Source organism: Hemicordylus capensis, chromosome 3 (genome assembly GCF_027244095.1).
Source record: "Hemicordylus capensis ecotype Gifberg chromosome 3, rHemCap1.1.pri, whole genome shotgun sequence".
NCBI classification, from domain to species: Eukaryota; Metazoa; Chordata; class Lepidosauria; order Squamata; family Cordylidae; genus Hemicordylus; species Hemicordylus capensis.
The window spans coordinates 75,695,662-75,711,003 of NC_069659.1; the positions used below are offsets into that span (position 1 = coordinate 75,695,662).

The 15,342-nt window shown below is 42.6% G+C and overlaps 1 protein-coding gene across 14 annotated transcripts in view; it reads right to left on the minus strand.

Moving 5' to 3' along the window:
- The window catches only part of ROBO2 (roundabout guidance receptor 2), a 735,763-nt gene that overhangs the window by 681,133 nt on the left and 39,288 nt on the right, over nucleotides 1-15,342 (minus strand). The gene's annotated exons all lie outside the window — the stretch shown is intronic.

Below are 15,342 nucleotides of genomic sequence, written 5' to 3' on the forward strand. Positions count from 1 at the left end.
CTAGCTTTGGGCATGACTTGAGTGAGACACCTAACATATTGCCCTGGACATTCTTAGCAGACAAAATAAACACTTTGTGTGGGCCTACATGAGAGATTAATCTGGTGTTTTGTCTGCCTAAGATTTCCAGAACTCCCTGAGTGGAAAACCCAGAGAAAATCATTTTGAGGCTTTCTCCCAAAACAGGCCTGCCACAAGTTAGACCCTTGTGCCCAGGAACCTCGGTATTCTCCCAAATTGCTGTCGGCTCGCATGAGCCACAGCCTTGACTGGTGCATCTGCACCTCACTGCCAATTCTTGCCCTCCTCTGGGAAGACCTAACAAGGGGTCCCAGCTTTACCCTCCACACAAATGGAAAGCACTTCTTCGCATCACACACACAAGACAGCAGACTAAGAACAGGAAAATAGAACTTTCGAACTAAGTACTCATATTTCCCCTCCCTTCATGCTTGTTGTGCTCTGCTGGTCAATGACCATAATAAAGGATTGATTCATTGACTGATTCTCTTTTCTATTTCCTCCGTCACCCTCCTTGCCTGCATAAAAATCTCATTGTTCTACCTATCTCCTTGTTTTCCCACATATTTGTCACTATTAGCACATAACTGTGTGTTCCCCCAAATTATTTATCCATATTATTTGCCTGCATTAACTGTCTGTGTTGTTGGTGAAATTAAGGTTGACAAATACTCCCATTTCACATTGTGCTTCTGTAAAATAAACTTCAATTCTTTTTTCAAAAGCCTAGCATTCAAGTTTGTTGCCCTTTTAGGAGTACAGTATAGTGCTGATATTTGCCTGTGTCCAGACCGCAATGATTTTTTGTTTCACATTTGAGAATTTGGTTTCAAAGCTAATTCTTCCAATTTGAGTAAAAGTGTAAAATAGAACTTTCCAACTCAGTACTCTTATTCCCCGTCCCTTCATGTTTGTTGTGCTCTGCTGGTCGATGACCATAATAAAGGGTTGATTCATGGACATTTACAGACATGATCGTTTATTAATTGTGCCATGTTAATTATAGACATGATAGTTTATATAAGGCCCTCACACACGATCATTTTGGCCTTGATAGGAAGGTAGCCACATTTATATCTCATGCGAGGCAGAGGAGTAAAGGTGCCTTTAAAATTTCAAAACTGGTGAGCAGACGATCAGTGCCTGCGAGCCGGCCATGCCTGGAATTGGGAGCAGCAAACTCTACTCTGTCGTGTAAGGTCTTCCAGTCACACCTGTGCTATACCAGCATGCATCGTGCTGCCAGTAAACTGGAGATGATGACAGCAGCTTCCCCATGAGTAAGTCAGAAGGTCATGTGGTATAGTGGTTAGACTATGGTTAGACTTGGCTGGGCTAGGACCGGGGAGACCCAAGTTCAAATCCCCATTCAGCCATGAGACTTGCTGGGTGATTCTGGGCCAGTCACTTCTCTCTCAGCCTAACCTATTTCACAGGGTTGTTGTGAGAAGAAACTTAAGTATGTAGTGCACTGCTCTGGGCTCCTTGGAGGAAGAGCAGGATATAAAATGTAAATGATGATGATGATGATGATGATCATGTGACCTCTGCTGCCATGCCAAGAATCATGGCTCAGGACACCGGAGCCCCACCCCCACAGCACACTAATAGATGCAGCCCCTGGTGACAGCCCTTAACCCTTTTGTTGTACTCCCAGCAGCAGCAGAGGTCACTAATGCCACTCTGAGCTCCAAGCCACCCATTCTGCTGGAGTGGAGGCAGCTGAGTGGCAGCCCACCTCCTCCGCCACTACTACAGACAACCAAAGTTCTCAAAGTGGTTTACATAGAAAAATTAATGCATAAATCAGATGCCCCCCTGTACCCAAAGGGCTCCCAATCTAAAAAGAAACATACAACAGATACCAGCAACAGCCATTGGAGGGATGCTGTGCTGGGGTTGGACTGGACCAGTCGCTCTGCCCCTGCTAAATGTAAGGGAATCACCACTTTTAAAAGGTACCTCTTTGCTCAGTTAAAAGGGGGAGTCCAATCAGAGGCCACACACCACCACCTTAAGGTGAGAGTCGTTGAATACCAGTGCCCCCTTGGAAGCACTAGTGTATGTGTGCACCGAGAAAATGGGGCCACTAGCATGGGGAGAGGATAGTGTTGGTCTACACCAAGCAGCCTTGCTGGAAACTATCCCTCCCTCAACACCCACTATAGCCTCAAAAGGCATCCCAAAGACCTTGCATCAATGCTGTCTGCCTCTCCAATTAATTTGGCATCCACTGTGGTCAGCACAGTGAATTCTCATCCCTTATCCTAATGACTTTTCAATACCTGCACATTGTGCTAACTGTTGGAAGGAGGCTTGTGCCTCCACTATTGTGGTTCAAAAGAATGAGCTGAAGACTCTTCTCCCCCTTGCCCCACCAAAGGTGTCCATGAGAGGTGTCCAACAACCAGGAAGCTGGCCAGGATGGATGCTACAGCTGGAAGCCACAGATGTCATATACTGAGGGTTGGAGGAATGTGCTCCCACATGTACTGGCAGTATGTCCCCCTCATAGCCTTTGCATGTGCAATATTGGCAGCACGTGTAGCATTGCCTGGGAGCACAGCATGGTCTCAGCAGCACCAAAGGGGCCCCTAGGCATCCCTCCCCACAGCAGCACCAGGAGGCTGTGGCCGTTTGCGGCAACCTGCTACTTAGTGTGCCATCCCTTCTCCTTCTGCCTCCTCTGCACAGCGGGATTGTGCTAAGGATTTACACACTGGGCAACACTATCCTGTGTGGGCAGCTACTGAGTCTGTGCTGCACCTGTTGCCATGCACCCTGTGCTCCCTGGGAACCTCACAGGATCGGGCATGCCCACCTCCCCCTGAAATTATCTCTGCCCACCCTGCAGCCTTGGCAGGTCTGCAAGGAGCTCCTCATGGCTTACACTGGCAACTTGTGGGGGCATCCCCTCTGCAAAGCATCCAAACTGTTACACAGTGATGTATGGATGTAGTAGGACAGCCAGGTTCTCTGCTAGCTGCCCCATGACATGCCTGTGTGTGCACACATGGTTTCTGCTTCCCAATATTAACAGCAGCCCCCTAGGTCAGCAGGGGCCATCCTGTGGCAGGAGTCTGCCCCTTCCCTTCACATGTGCTCCCTGCCATATGAGGGTCACTTGCCCTTTAAGCTGACAAGGAGTGAATGGCAAGGACTGTGTGGGTGGGTGTAACCTGCACCAGTGATGTCAGTTGTAACCAGGAAGTTCCCTGTTGGAGATGCTCCTGCCATGGAAGCATTGAGATTGCTCTGTGGGCAGCACAGCCCTTTCCTGACTTCCACTCTGGCCACAGGACTCTGTGGTGCCTGGGAAGAAAAGTGGGGAGGAATGCCATCTGAGTGACAGATTTGGATAAACAAGGTCACACAAGCAGCAAATCTGGGTTTAAGGAGTCTTCTGTCTCTCTAACATGGGTGAAGATCAAGAAACAGTTTCAGGGTTACCCAGTTAGGGATTCGGACAGCCAGGGCTTAGGGATTTACCCTGGTTCACAAGTGCATGAAAATCGGAGATATCTGCCTCTAATCCAGGTTTAGATCATCGTGTGAAGAGGCTTATAGTGTCTGAGTAAGTGTGACAATAGGCTATAAACACAGGCAAATAATGAAGCTATTCACACACACACCAAAAACCAGGCTAAGGTAACACAGCCTGGTTTTTGGTCTGCATATGTCCTGCTGGGAGCCACGCAGCTCCTGGTAGCGGCAAGCCTGCTTAGGGAGCCCACCACTTAGCTGGGTTTGGGGCACGAAGTGTCAGTGCCACACAGCTTTGTGCAGCATCTACACAGCTGTAGCCTCCCAACTAGCACCGGGATGCTCCCCATAATGCACTGCGCACTCATGCGGTGCATTATGGAAGCTGGCCCCCAAAGCTCCTTTCTACCGGCAGAAGCTGACAGTAGTCTGGGCAGCAGATCTGGCTACCCAACAACATGGATAGGATTGTCTGCAGGAGAGACAAGTTTTTTGTGGCTTCCTCCCTTCACCCTCTCTGAGCCCATTCTCTAATTGTGAGAATGGGCTCAGTATCTGATATTTAGAGGTAATAATAAAGCCCTCAACTCTGTACCCACATTCTTAAAGAGACTCTCAATGAAGGATAAAACTCTAGTAAGATGTTCAAGAATGAGAATAAGTATTTCAGCTTCTGCAGGATCAAGCCCTCCCTTGATCCCTCCAACCCGGACAACTGTCTCTAACCTTCCCTTTGGGGGCAAGGTGATAGAGCGTGTGGTGGTGTCCCAGCTGCAGAGGGTTTGGGATAATAAGGATTATCTGGATCCTTTTCAATCTGGCTTCTGCCCTGGATTTGGGACTGAACTACCTTAGTCGCTCTAGTGGATGGGAACTAGACAGGGGGAGTGCACTAGAAAGGGGGAGTGCACTAGTCGCTCTAGAGGATGGGAACTTAGTCGCTCTACGCCGGGAACTAGACAGGGGGAGTGCACCCCTGTTAGTTCTGCTGGACCTCTTAGCAGCATTCAATACCATCAACCATGGTATCCTTCTGGACCATCTCTTGTGTATGGGAATCAGAGGTACTGCTTTGGAGTGGCTCCAGTCCTTTCTTGTGGGGAGGATCAAAAGGTGGTGCTGGGAGACTACTGCTCAGCTCCATGGCCGTTGGCCTGTGGGGTCCCGCAGGGATCGGTTTTGTCCCTCATGCTGCTCAACATCTACATGAAACTACTGGGAGAGGTCATCTGGGGACTTGGACTGAGTTGTCAGCAATATGCAGATGACACTCAGCTTTATCTCTCAAGAATATTCGGAAACTGCAGCTAGTGCAAAATGCGGCAGCTAGAATTTTATCTGGAGCTGCTGACAAGGATCACATCACACCCATTCTGAAAGAGCTGCACTGGCTGCCAGTTTATTTCCAGGTCCAATTCAAGGTGCTGTTTTTGAACTTTAAAGCCCTTAACGCAGGCTTCCCCAAACTGCGGCCCTCCAGATGTTGCTGAACTATAACTCCCAGCATCCCTAGACACAATTTTTTGTGGCTGGGTGTGCTGGAAGTTGTAGTTCAGCAACATCTGGAGGGTCACAGTTTGGGGAAGCCTGCCTTAACGGTTTGGGCCCTGGATACCTGAGGGACCACCTGCTCCCAAGTGTTGCTGCCCGCTTGACGAGGTCATCTGAGGGGGCTCTGCTCCGGGTGTTGATGATGAGGGAAGCTTGGTTGTCGTGCATGTGGGAAAGGGCCTTCTCTGTTGCTGCCCCCAGACCTTGGAATGCTCTCCCGGTGGCTATTCTTGATCACTACAATGTGCTCTATGTGGGGCTGCCTTTTTACGTAATCCAGAAACTGCAGTTGATCCATAATGTGGCATTATGGTCTCTGGGTCATCTCGGAGAGACCATATCACTCCTATCTTAAAAGATCTATACAGGCTGCCGATAAGTTTCCAGGCAAAATACAAGATCTTGGTTGTAACCTATAAAGCCCTAAACAGCTTGGGCCCTGGGTACTTAAGAGAACGTCTTTGCTATGAAGCATGAATTTTGATTTAACCATATCCTTTCCTAGTGCAGAACGCATTGTCCAGTATACCACCAAATAGTCAAAGAATGTACAAGTTGCAGATTTACACCAATATTTATAAGCTGTAGATGTAGCATGAACATTCTGTAGTGTATCATATTTCCTGATGTATGAGATTAGATTACTGATACTTTAAATCAATTTTTAAATCATTGCCATATTGGAAGTTTCTCTTATTACTGGTTATTAATTGGAGAACTGCCTTCACTTGAATGTTGAAAGGCAATATTATTTTCTCACATTCTTTGCAGTGTAAAAAATCTTACGTTTATATAATCTCTAAAAGGGATGATCATGTTTTATGCAGCCTAAATTTGAACATACCTAGCATTGTTTTGCAATTCTCCCAGCTGCTGTTATCTATAAAAAATTATACTATCTCAACCTGCAGAAATGTGTTCTTACAAAGTGAAACCAATAACTCTGATTTTCAAAAAGAGGCAAAATGGCCCTTTAGTACTGGACATATGATTCTCTCCCTATCTAAAAAGAAATGCAATTACTAGAGAACATAAAATAGATCTTGTGCTTTATGTTAGTGCTAGAAGAGGTATAACCTTCTTGATATTCCATGTCACTTGCATCCAGTAACATTTTTGTGTGTAATCGCTATTAGATATTGTTTTTATTCATCTTTTCCTAGTATGTAACTCAATTTGGATTTATTTTCAAAATTCAGAGCTGGATTTTGGAGCTCTTCTCCTAAAGGTAAAGTCTATTGTAAACTTTGCACATGTTCCATTGTCCATGTGCCGCTATTCCCAGGAAAATAAAATCCTTCCATTCCTAGGCATGCTACTGGAGTACATCTTGGAGAAGGTGTCAGATGAATGGAATAAAATCTAAGCGGTACAGTTACCTGCTGACATGGAAAGAACCAAATGGATTTGCTAAATCTTTGACCATCACAATATTTTCCCTTACATATTCCTCACAAGGAATGGGACAAAATGTTTTGGCTGAAGCCTGGCAAACCTGGGAGCTCTAGAGCTTTGGCTGCTACAGGACAAACTAGGTGAGTTGTACGATTATCTAGCAAATTCCCCAATAAAACAGCAGCAGAGACATCCATGGCTTGCAATGTCTATATACTAATGGATAAAGTATCAGAAACAGTATCAGAGACATAAAATATGAGTTCAAACTACTAGGACAGGATGGTAAATATGGCTTGATAAATATGACTCCCAAAATGGGAATGAAGCAATTTAAGTTATATTGAATGAAGCAATATAACGTCCAAAATAGCAGTTCAGCAGAGAGGGGGAGTAGCATATGTCAAAATGTGTATATATATATCTGCACAGAAATACAAGAAAGTGAACATGGCAGTCCAGTGAAAAGCATCTGGGTAAAAATAAATGGGCAAGGAAATAAAAACAAGACGCTAGTTGACATCTACTACAGACTGCCATGCCAAGGAAAGGATGTGGACAATGCTTTCCTTAAACAAGGCACAAATGCAACAAGGAAGCAAAATTTAATAGTAATGGGAGACTTCAACTACCCTGATATCTATTGGGACACAAACACTGCTAAGCATCAAATCTGCAACCAATTCCTAAAATGCCTTGCTGGCAGCTTGCTCTTTTAGAAAGTGGTAGCAATAAGGGGAAGCCTATGCTTGACTTGATTCTAACCAAGCAGGAAATAACCGATCAATGAGGATGAAGTAAAAAGAACTTTGGGGGAAAGCAACTACATAATACTAGAATTTTTGATCTTATGGAATGCTGAAAGTGAACAATGAGTATGTGTCTTGAATTTTTTTTTAAAAAAATCTAAAAATTAGAAGCACTGTATAGGATTCCATGGCTACATAAACTAATAGTGAAAGAAGCACAAAATATGTAGAAAATCTAGAAGGGCACAGTCACAAACAATTCCAGTGAGAAATAAAAATAAAATTGTTACAGAAATTTTCTAATTCAACTTTTTTCACAGCAAACTCTCATTAATGAAACCCCAGATTTGAAGCAGTATCACATCGCATCCCCATCAATGCACACCAGTAGAATGCCTCTTTTGTTAACATAACTTGCTCTTCCATAAAATGTCCAGTCTAACTCAATACAATACAGACAGAAACTTTGACCTGTTTTCACCTAACCACACAACTAAAGGTAAAGTGTGCCGTCAAGTCGATTTCGACTCCTGGCACCCACAGAGCCCTGTCGTTGCCAGGAGTCGAAATCGACTTGACGGTTTCGTCAAGTCGACATATTTACTATCCTTTGGTAGAATACAGGAGGGGTTTACCATTGCCTCCTTCCATGCATTATGAGATTATGCCTTTCAGCATTTTCCTATATTGCTGCTGCCCAATACAGTACCAGCGGGGATATGAACTGGCAACCTTCTGCTTGTTCGTCAAGCATTTCCTTGCTGCACCACTTAAGGTGACTCAACCACACAACTGCTATAAAAACTAAAGAGATAAACTTACATTTCACCACTATGTACATGAAATACACAAATGGGAAAACCACAGCCACTATTGTATGCAGTTGATGGTGTCATTTCATTTTCTCATGCCACCTTCTACAGCTTGTACATATAAAGTACAAAATGAAATACACCTATCTACAGGAGTCTCCTTTCCATTTTGTCTTTAACAGCCTTATTGAACATTTGCATACATGATTCTGAGTCATCATTCATTCATTCGATTTCTATACCGCCCTTCCAAAAATGGCTCAGGGTGGTTTACACAGAGAAATAATAAATAAATCAAATTCATCAGATGAATTAATTCAGTTTTTCTGCATATACACATTTCCTTCTTACAAGGGAAATCAAAGGATATATCTCCATGCAAATTATGGCATTAAATTATGTATTAGAACTATTATATTAGCAATTTTGCACAAGAGATTGCACAATTCTACAAATCAAGAGATTTAAGTGTAATTACTACTATTACTAAAAATATTTATATACTGCTTTTCAACAAAAGTTCTCAAAGCAGTTGAGAGGAGGGGACTCTCTGTCCCAAAACTGTTTGATCCACTCAGGGGTGTAGCAAGGTTGGAGTGGGCCCAGATACAAGATTTTAAAATGCCCTCCTCACTGAAGCTCAGTTCATGAAGTAAAGAAATCTTAAATGAGGCTGAATAGTGGTAACAAAAAGCATAGTAAAATGTGTGTGTGTGTATATATATATAATATACACACACATACATATATATATACACATGGATAGATAGATAGATAGATAGATAGATAGATAGATAGATCTCTCCTATGTGCCACAATAGAACATCATCCTAAATTAGTTTTTTAAAAGGTTTTGTGAACTGTGGACAATGCAAGTCATTTAATGGTACTAGAGAAAGACATGCTGTTCTGGTAGCTCCAGGTCTTAACACTCACATCAATTTTGGAGGTTGAATACAACTGAAGGAAGCCCAGGTGGGTGTGTGGCTGGGAGAGTCAGTCATGTGACTTGCCTCTGCCCTCCCCCCAAGGCAGTGGGCCCCCAGACAACTGTCTCCCCTTGCCCTATTATAGTTACGCCCCTGGATCCAGTTATGTTTCTTTTTTAGGCATCAGCAACAACTACTGGAAGGATGCTGTGCTATAGTTAGATGGAGCCAATTACTCAGAATGATAGCATCGGGGAATGCAACATATGGAAAGATGAGACATCCAACGTAGGACTGGGGGGGGGAAATCTTTTTAAAGGGTTTTTTTTTTAAAAGGAAATAATCTAAGATTCAAGAGCCACAAGAACACAGGTGAAACATAAGCAGTGGGTACTTTCCACCAGGTCTAAATTGCATTGGTCTTATGGTAGCAAGCATGACTTGTCCCCTTAGCTAAGCAGAGTTCACCCTGGTTGCATTTGAATGGGAGACTAGAAGTGTGAGCACTGTAAGATATTCTCCTCAGGGGATGGAGCCGCTCTGGAAAGAGCAGAAGGTTCCATGTTCCCTTCCTGGGATCTCCAAGATAGGACAAGATATTTTTAATTTCTTTTTTATAGGACAAGATTTTTTAATTGAACCAACAAACTACCAAAGCATACAGTACGTTGCCAAAGCACAATTATATACAAAGTGGTTGTTTGTACATGATATAGCTACAAAGATTTACACACAAGGATTTGGAAACCCACAAGGTTATGAAGTATATGCAGGTAGTACTGTAACTCGGGGGTGGGGGATTAAAAGGCACATCAGGTAATCAGGGGGGTTACGTCCGACGTCCATTTCCACAATTTGCCCCATTGCTGTTTAGAAGAGATACACTTGTCTCTTTGCACATAACCATACAAACTTTTCCAGAAGAGATTTACTGTCTCATCTGCGTGAACCTCTTGGTCACATCTTCCCTCCCTATTCCTATGCAGGAGCATTGCATAAATGACATACAGGTTTACTAACCTGATTACGAGAAGGAGAACGTTCCAATTCCCTAGTATGAGGGCACCCGTTCCGTCCCGTTTCCTTGAAGCTTTCTTTCTGGGACCTTGAAAGGAGGTTCTGTCACTCAAACCCAAAGTTAGTTCTTCCCAAGTCTGTTTTTCCAAATCAGGCCACTCTAACAGCTTGCTTACTCCCTGCCACACTCTTTTGGCTACCACACACTCTTTTAAGAAATGTGAGTGGGCTTCCCTGAATGTTTTACCTAGCTCCCTAGCTTTCTGTTTGCAGGTGATTTTAGGGCACTCTTGCTGGTCCTCTGGGAGCCATGGCTTAGCTGCATTAAGTGGTAGTACTTGATCGAATAAGCGCCACCTTGTTTCCCATAAATGGAAAGGGACTTTTTTCTCCTTAAAGAGAGCGATAGGGTGATTGGGTTGCAACAAGTACTGTGAAGTGCGGTGTTTGTAGCGTTTACGTTCTAAATCAGGTTTTAAGAAACCCACTTCTAGAATCTCTCCATAAATTGTTTTTTTTAGCTGCTTAACTGAGGAGGATCCTTTAAATAGATCCGGTTCAACCTTCCATTTTTTAAGTGTGAATAACAAATCTCTGAAGTAGTCTGGGTGTTCTCTTTTTAATACTTGTGTGATATTACCATTGAAAGATCATTTCCCTCACCATGCTATGCCCCATACTAACTTGCGCCAACGCAGAGCGAAAAGCGAGACCCAGGTTTTTTGCAGAAGGTTGGACATATTATGGACATTCACAAAAATCCAGTTTCCAAAATTGTAGGACATGAATTTAGTTACAAAATAGGGTTGCAGGGCAGGAAGGGCTAGGCCTCCCCTCTCAACCTCCTTAAATGCTACCGCACGGGCCAAAGGGAAGGACGCTGTGTGCCATACTAGATGGAAGATCTGGCTTTCAACTCTCCGAAGGAGATCGAGTGGGTGAGGATAGACTACTGCCAGGTTATGCAGCAGAGGTATCAGGTAAGTCCGGATGTAAACCACTTTCTGGTACATGGCGAGGCTCCATTTTTTCCACATGGTGATTTTAAGCATTACTTTTTCTTCCCAATCTGTCCAATTTCCCCCCCAGACTTTTTCCTTAATCCCATATTCAATCTCCAAAATGTTTACTGTATCTACCCACTTCAGTTTGGACTCTGGGGCCCCTTCGCTTTTACATTCAGAGATGGGTAGGCATGAGAGTTGCTGGCGTCCGGGGATGGAGCCGCTCTGGGAAGAGCAGAAGGTTTTAAGTTCCCTCTCTGGTTTCTCCAAGATAGGGCTGAGAGAGATTCCTGCCTGCAACCTCGGAAAAGCCGCTGCCAGTCTGTGAAGACAATACTGAACTTGATAGACCAATGGTCTGACTCAGTATATGGCAGCTTCCTATGTTCCTATGACCTTCACAGGACAGAAAACCCTAGACTCAAACACAGCTCCTGCTGTTTCTCTGAGCTGCATGCCTAGCTTGGCTACAGTCTCTCTTGTATTTACCCTTTGGCTAGCTTTCCTGATTCTTCCCCGCATCTCATGGTGCTTCATTGAACAGCTGCTGATCATCTTCAAGCTGTTGATATTGCAGGATCACTGAACATAGCTATCAAAATATTTAGCAAGCATTATTATGGAAATGGATTACACCATGACGTGAATGACTGCTCTCAACAAACTAACAGCACTTTCACTGTCCTATATTCTCTGCAGAACTGTCAGCTCTATGACTGCTACACAGGCCTTCGGATCTAGAATAAGAAAAAACAAAAAAAGAGAGAGAACAACTTTGCCATCCTTCTATTTGTCCACTATGATCTTTTCCCAAGCTACAATTCCGTAATGTCAAAAGAGTAGAGTTGTGCAGCTTCTTGTGCAATGCTTAACTATGTGTTGTGTTCTTGTCCGAAGCACAGGCTGATATACTAACTGACTAACAAGGGGTATGTATTAGGAGGGTCTGTGGGGATGCCCTGGAATCCCTCATGCAATTTATTCAAGTCCTCCTGCAAGTGTGCTGTTGCACCAGAGGGCTAATACTCCCAAGCATTGCCCATTTTCCGGAAGTTCTTTGCAAGACTAGAAGCAAGTAGCAGACCCTTACAGACCACTTTTGCAGTATGAGCAACACTCTGAAGTATTAATCCTCTTTGGCACAACATCACACAGCGGTTTTGGTTGACTGCAGGAAGGCTCCTGGTGACTCCTTGAAGAGCCTTCTAATGCATGATTAGGATGTTAGCCATTTAATCCAAAATCCTGAGCCAAATTCCACATCCTTAGCCTCAGGATGGATAACAATCAGTGAACTTAAATCTAAATCTCTGTCTCTGTGTGTGTGTGTTTAAATCAAGCTGAACTATAAGTTTCTTTTTTAAAAAATTAACCAGGTTTTTTTTAAAATCTGAATTGAATATCTCTTAAGTATTATCATTCCAAACTGTATTTCAAGGCTTTTCCATTTTGCCTAGGTTTTGCAAATACAATACAAAACAAATGAACTGAACAACTGAATAACCAACTGAACAAGACTGAATGAAATGAACAACTGAATGAGACTATTCACATGAGCATCCCTACCTGGGCTTGCATAGCCCTACCGGGGTAGGGATGCTCATGTGAAGCCCTGGGATCATGGTTGATTCCCTACCAGGAAGCCCAGGGCTTTTAACTGGATAAAAGGGCATGAGTGTGTCCTTCTACCCCGGTCTCCCATCATGTGTCTGCTTGGGCTGCAGGAAGCCCAAAATGGTAAGAGTTGGAATCCTAGAGTGCCCAGCTGAGAGGGAATCCCTCAATGCATGGTGCATTTAGGGATATCTGGAGGACAGGCTGCTTTTTCTGGCCTCCAGAATGCCACACTGCCAGGAGCAGTGTGGCTCATGTGGACTCATGAGCCGCATATTCCATGTGGGTGCGCGAGCCGCGCATCCCACAACAGTACACTCGTCACCTGGCAGAAAGGTAAGATCTATCTTGCCTTTCCCCCATGCCCTCTCTGCCCCACTGTAAGGTTGTGAGAATGACCGTAATTTGTGACAGGCTGCTTTTTTTGTAAAAGAAGAACGGTTTGAAAAACATTGTCATCACACAGCACAATACAGTTAATAAAAGTATATTACAGCTTGAGACCGAGACTCAAGGAATGGCAAGTTAATTCAGATGGCTTCTATTGATCAATATGGGCAATTATTTGCTCCTATTTTAAGCTTAGTAATAACTTGATCTCTATAACTGCCTCAGAGGCAGTATTCTAATTATACATTAATTACTAGGCCTGTGCTATATTGGATTGCCGATATGGAGAATGTCTCAATATTTGATATAATTCTGAACTGGTATTTAGAACGTTATATTGGATTGGAATTATCTGATAAGGTATCAGGGCTATTAGAAAAATTAGAATGCTGGAACAGAAAATGGTGGTGGCAATACAAAATAGGAGTCTGCATCCTTCCTCCCACCCCAAACCCGATCACTGCTTGCGTAAAAATCCATCTTCTGGCATCTACCTGCCTGCCCATGCATTTAGCCGATTTTTAATATAGTTTTAAATTTAGCATTCTAAAAAGCAAGAGCTAGGTTATCAGATTTAGTTCTCTTGTGATTCTTGGATTTGACATCACTTTTTGCGATTTTCCGACGTGAATACAATTTCCAAGTTATTTTCAAAAACTAATTAAAAAATCAGTGAGTGGGCCAATGCATTCGAAATTAAACACAGAGTCCTTGTGATTCTCAGTTGTGACATCACTGTTTGCCATGATTCTCAGATTTCCAGGTTACTTTAAAAATAATTAAACATCAATTGATGGGCCAATTTATTTGAAATTAAATAGACCTGCCACCCTCCGCTACATGTGTGCCAGATTTTGGAGCTCTCTGACCAGACATTTTTTTGCTTTTTTAAAAAATGCCCATTGATTGATTTTTACGCAATCTATGGAGATTTTTACCAATAATTATTGGATTTTCAATCGGAAATCTGATACAGATATTCTGAAGGGTCAGAGAACCAATACAGACATCTATCATATCCAATATTTCTGATTGTGGTTAATTCATAGCAATTGCCTATGAACCTACTTACTAACCAAATAACACGGACATTTACTTTCCATCTCATTGAGACATACCAAGCAACTGTTACCAGCCTTTGCTTCAGGCTGGAAAACTTCAATTTAAATCAATGATTTAAAATGGTCTTTTTTCCTAGCTGATTTAAATCAAATTTAAGCCTCCTCTTATCAATTAGTTTAATCATGTGTAACATACTATAGCAGTGTACTTTGACACTAGAGCTAATTTGTTTCTCTTTTTTGCCCTTGTTGAGGAAGGGAAACCTGAAATCTGTGGACAGGTTCAACTGAGATCGTTTTCATGTGCACTCCTGGGAGCTTGGTAAGGTCACCAGTGTTCTATTCTCATGAATTTGGCAGCCATATACAATTCCAAGTTAATCTTGTAGATACTGCCTCATGTTTATACTAGTACAACTTGAACATCTATCTAATGATCATGTATATGTACAGAAACACACAGCTCTAGGTAAAATAATATCACTGCGTCTTCAGTCTTACAGAAAGTTGAGAACATTTTTACGTCTGAGAACAAAACTTTTGCTTTATATATACTATAGAAAGGAATGGTTTCATTTGCAAAACAAAGCATCAACATTTTAAAATTTCAGATAACCCATATCTCATTACTAAGTTGGATTTTCTAATTTTTTCCGGCTTTTGCAGAAATTGGTGCTTGCCAACTATTTGTCACAAATTCTTAACATTAACAATCTGCCATTCCTACAATGCATAGCACTGTCCTTATATTGTAGAATATATCTGACAGACTCCAGATCTCAGCAAGTTAGATCCAGTATTGAAAGATCCACTGGCAAACATGCTCAAAAACACTCACACTGCCTGTTACACTTATCCCTGCCACAACCTGAGAAATACCAAACACCAACTTCAAGAGGAAGACCAGACACAATACACTGAAAAATGCTTGCTTCATAAAACTTTTTCATGAGCAGCAGCCTGTGCTGATGCGATTCTATTTTTTAAAAAAATGTTAACTGTAATATCTTCATTAGTAACTCCTCTGTGTAAAATTAATCCCTTTTATCTGCTTAGGGCTTAGCACAGCTTCCAATCCCCATGCTTGCCAATATGTTCTACAGATGATGCAGTAGCAGTATGGGATATATTTTTATTAAATATGTTCATTTATGAATAATTGAAGCAAAACTAAATTTAGCTAGTAGTTTTAAAAAACTAGACAATTTACTTGACATAGATTATAAACGAATCCAGTTGATCATCCCACACATTAGCAGAGATGGTGGATTTATAACTGTATTCTTTCTAAAATGTATTAGTGTCAAACTGTGTCC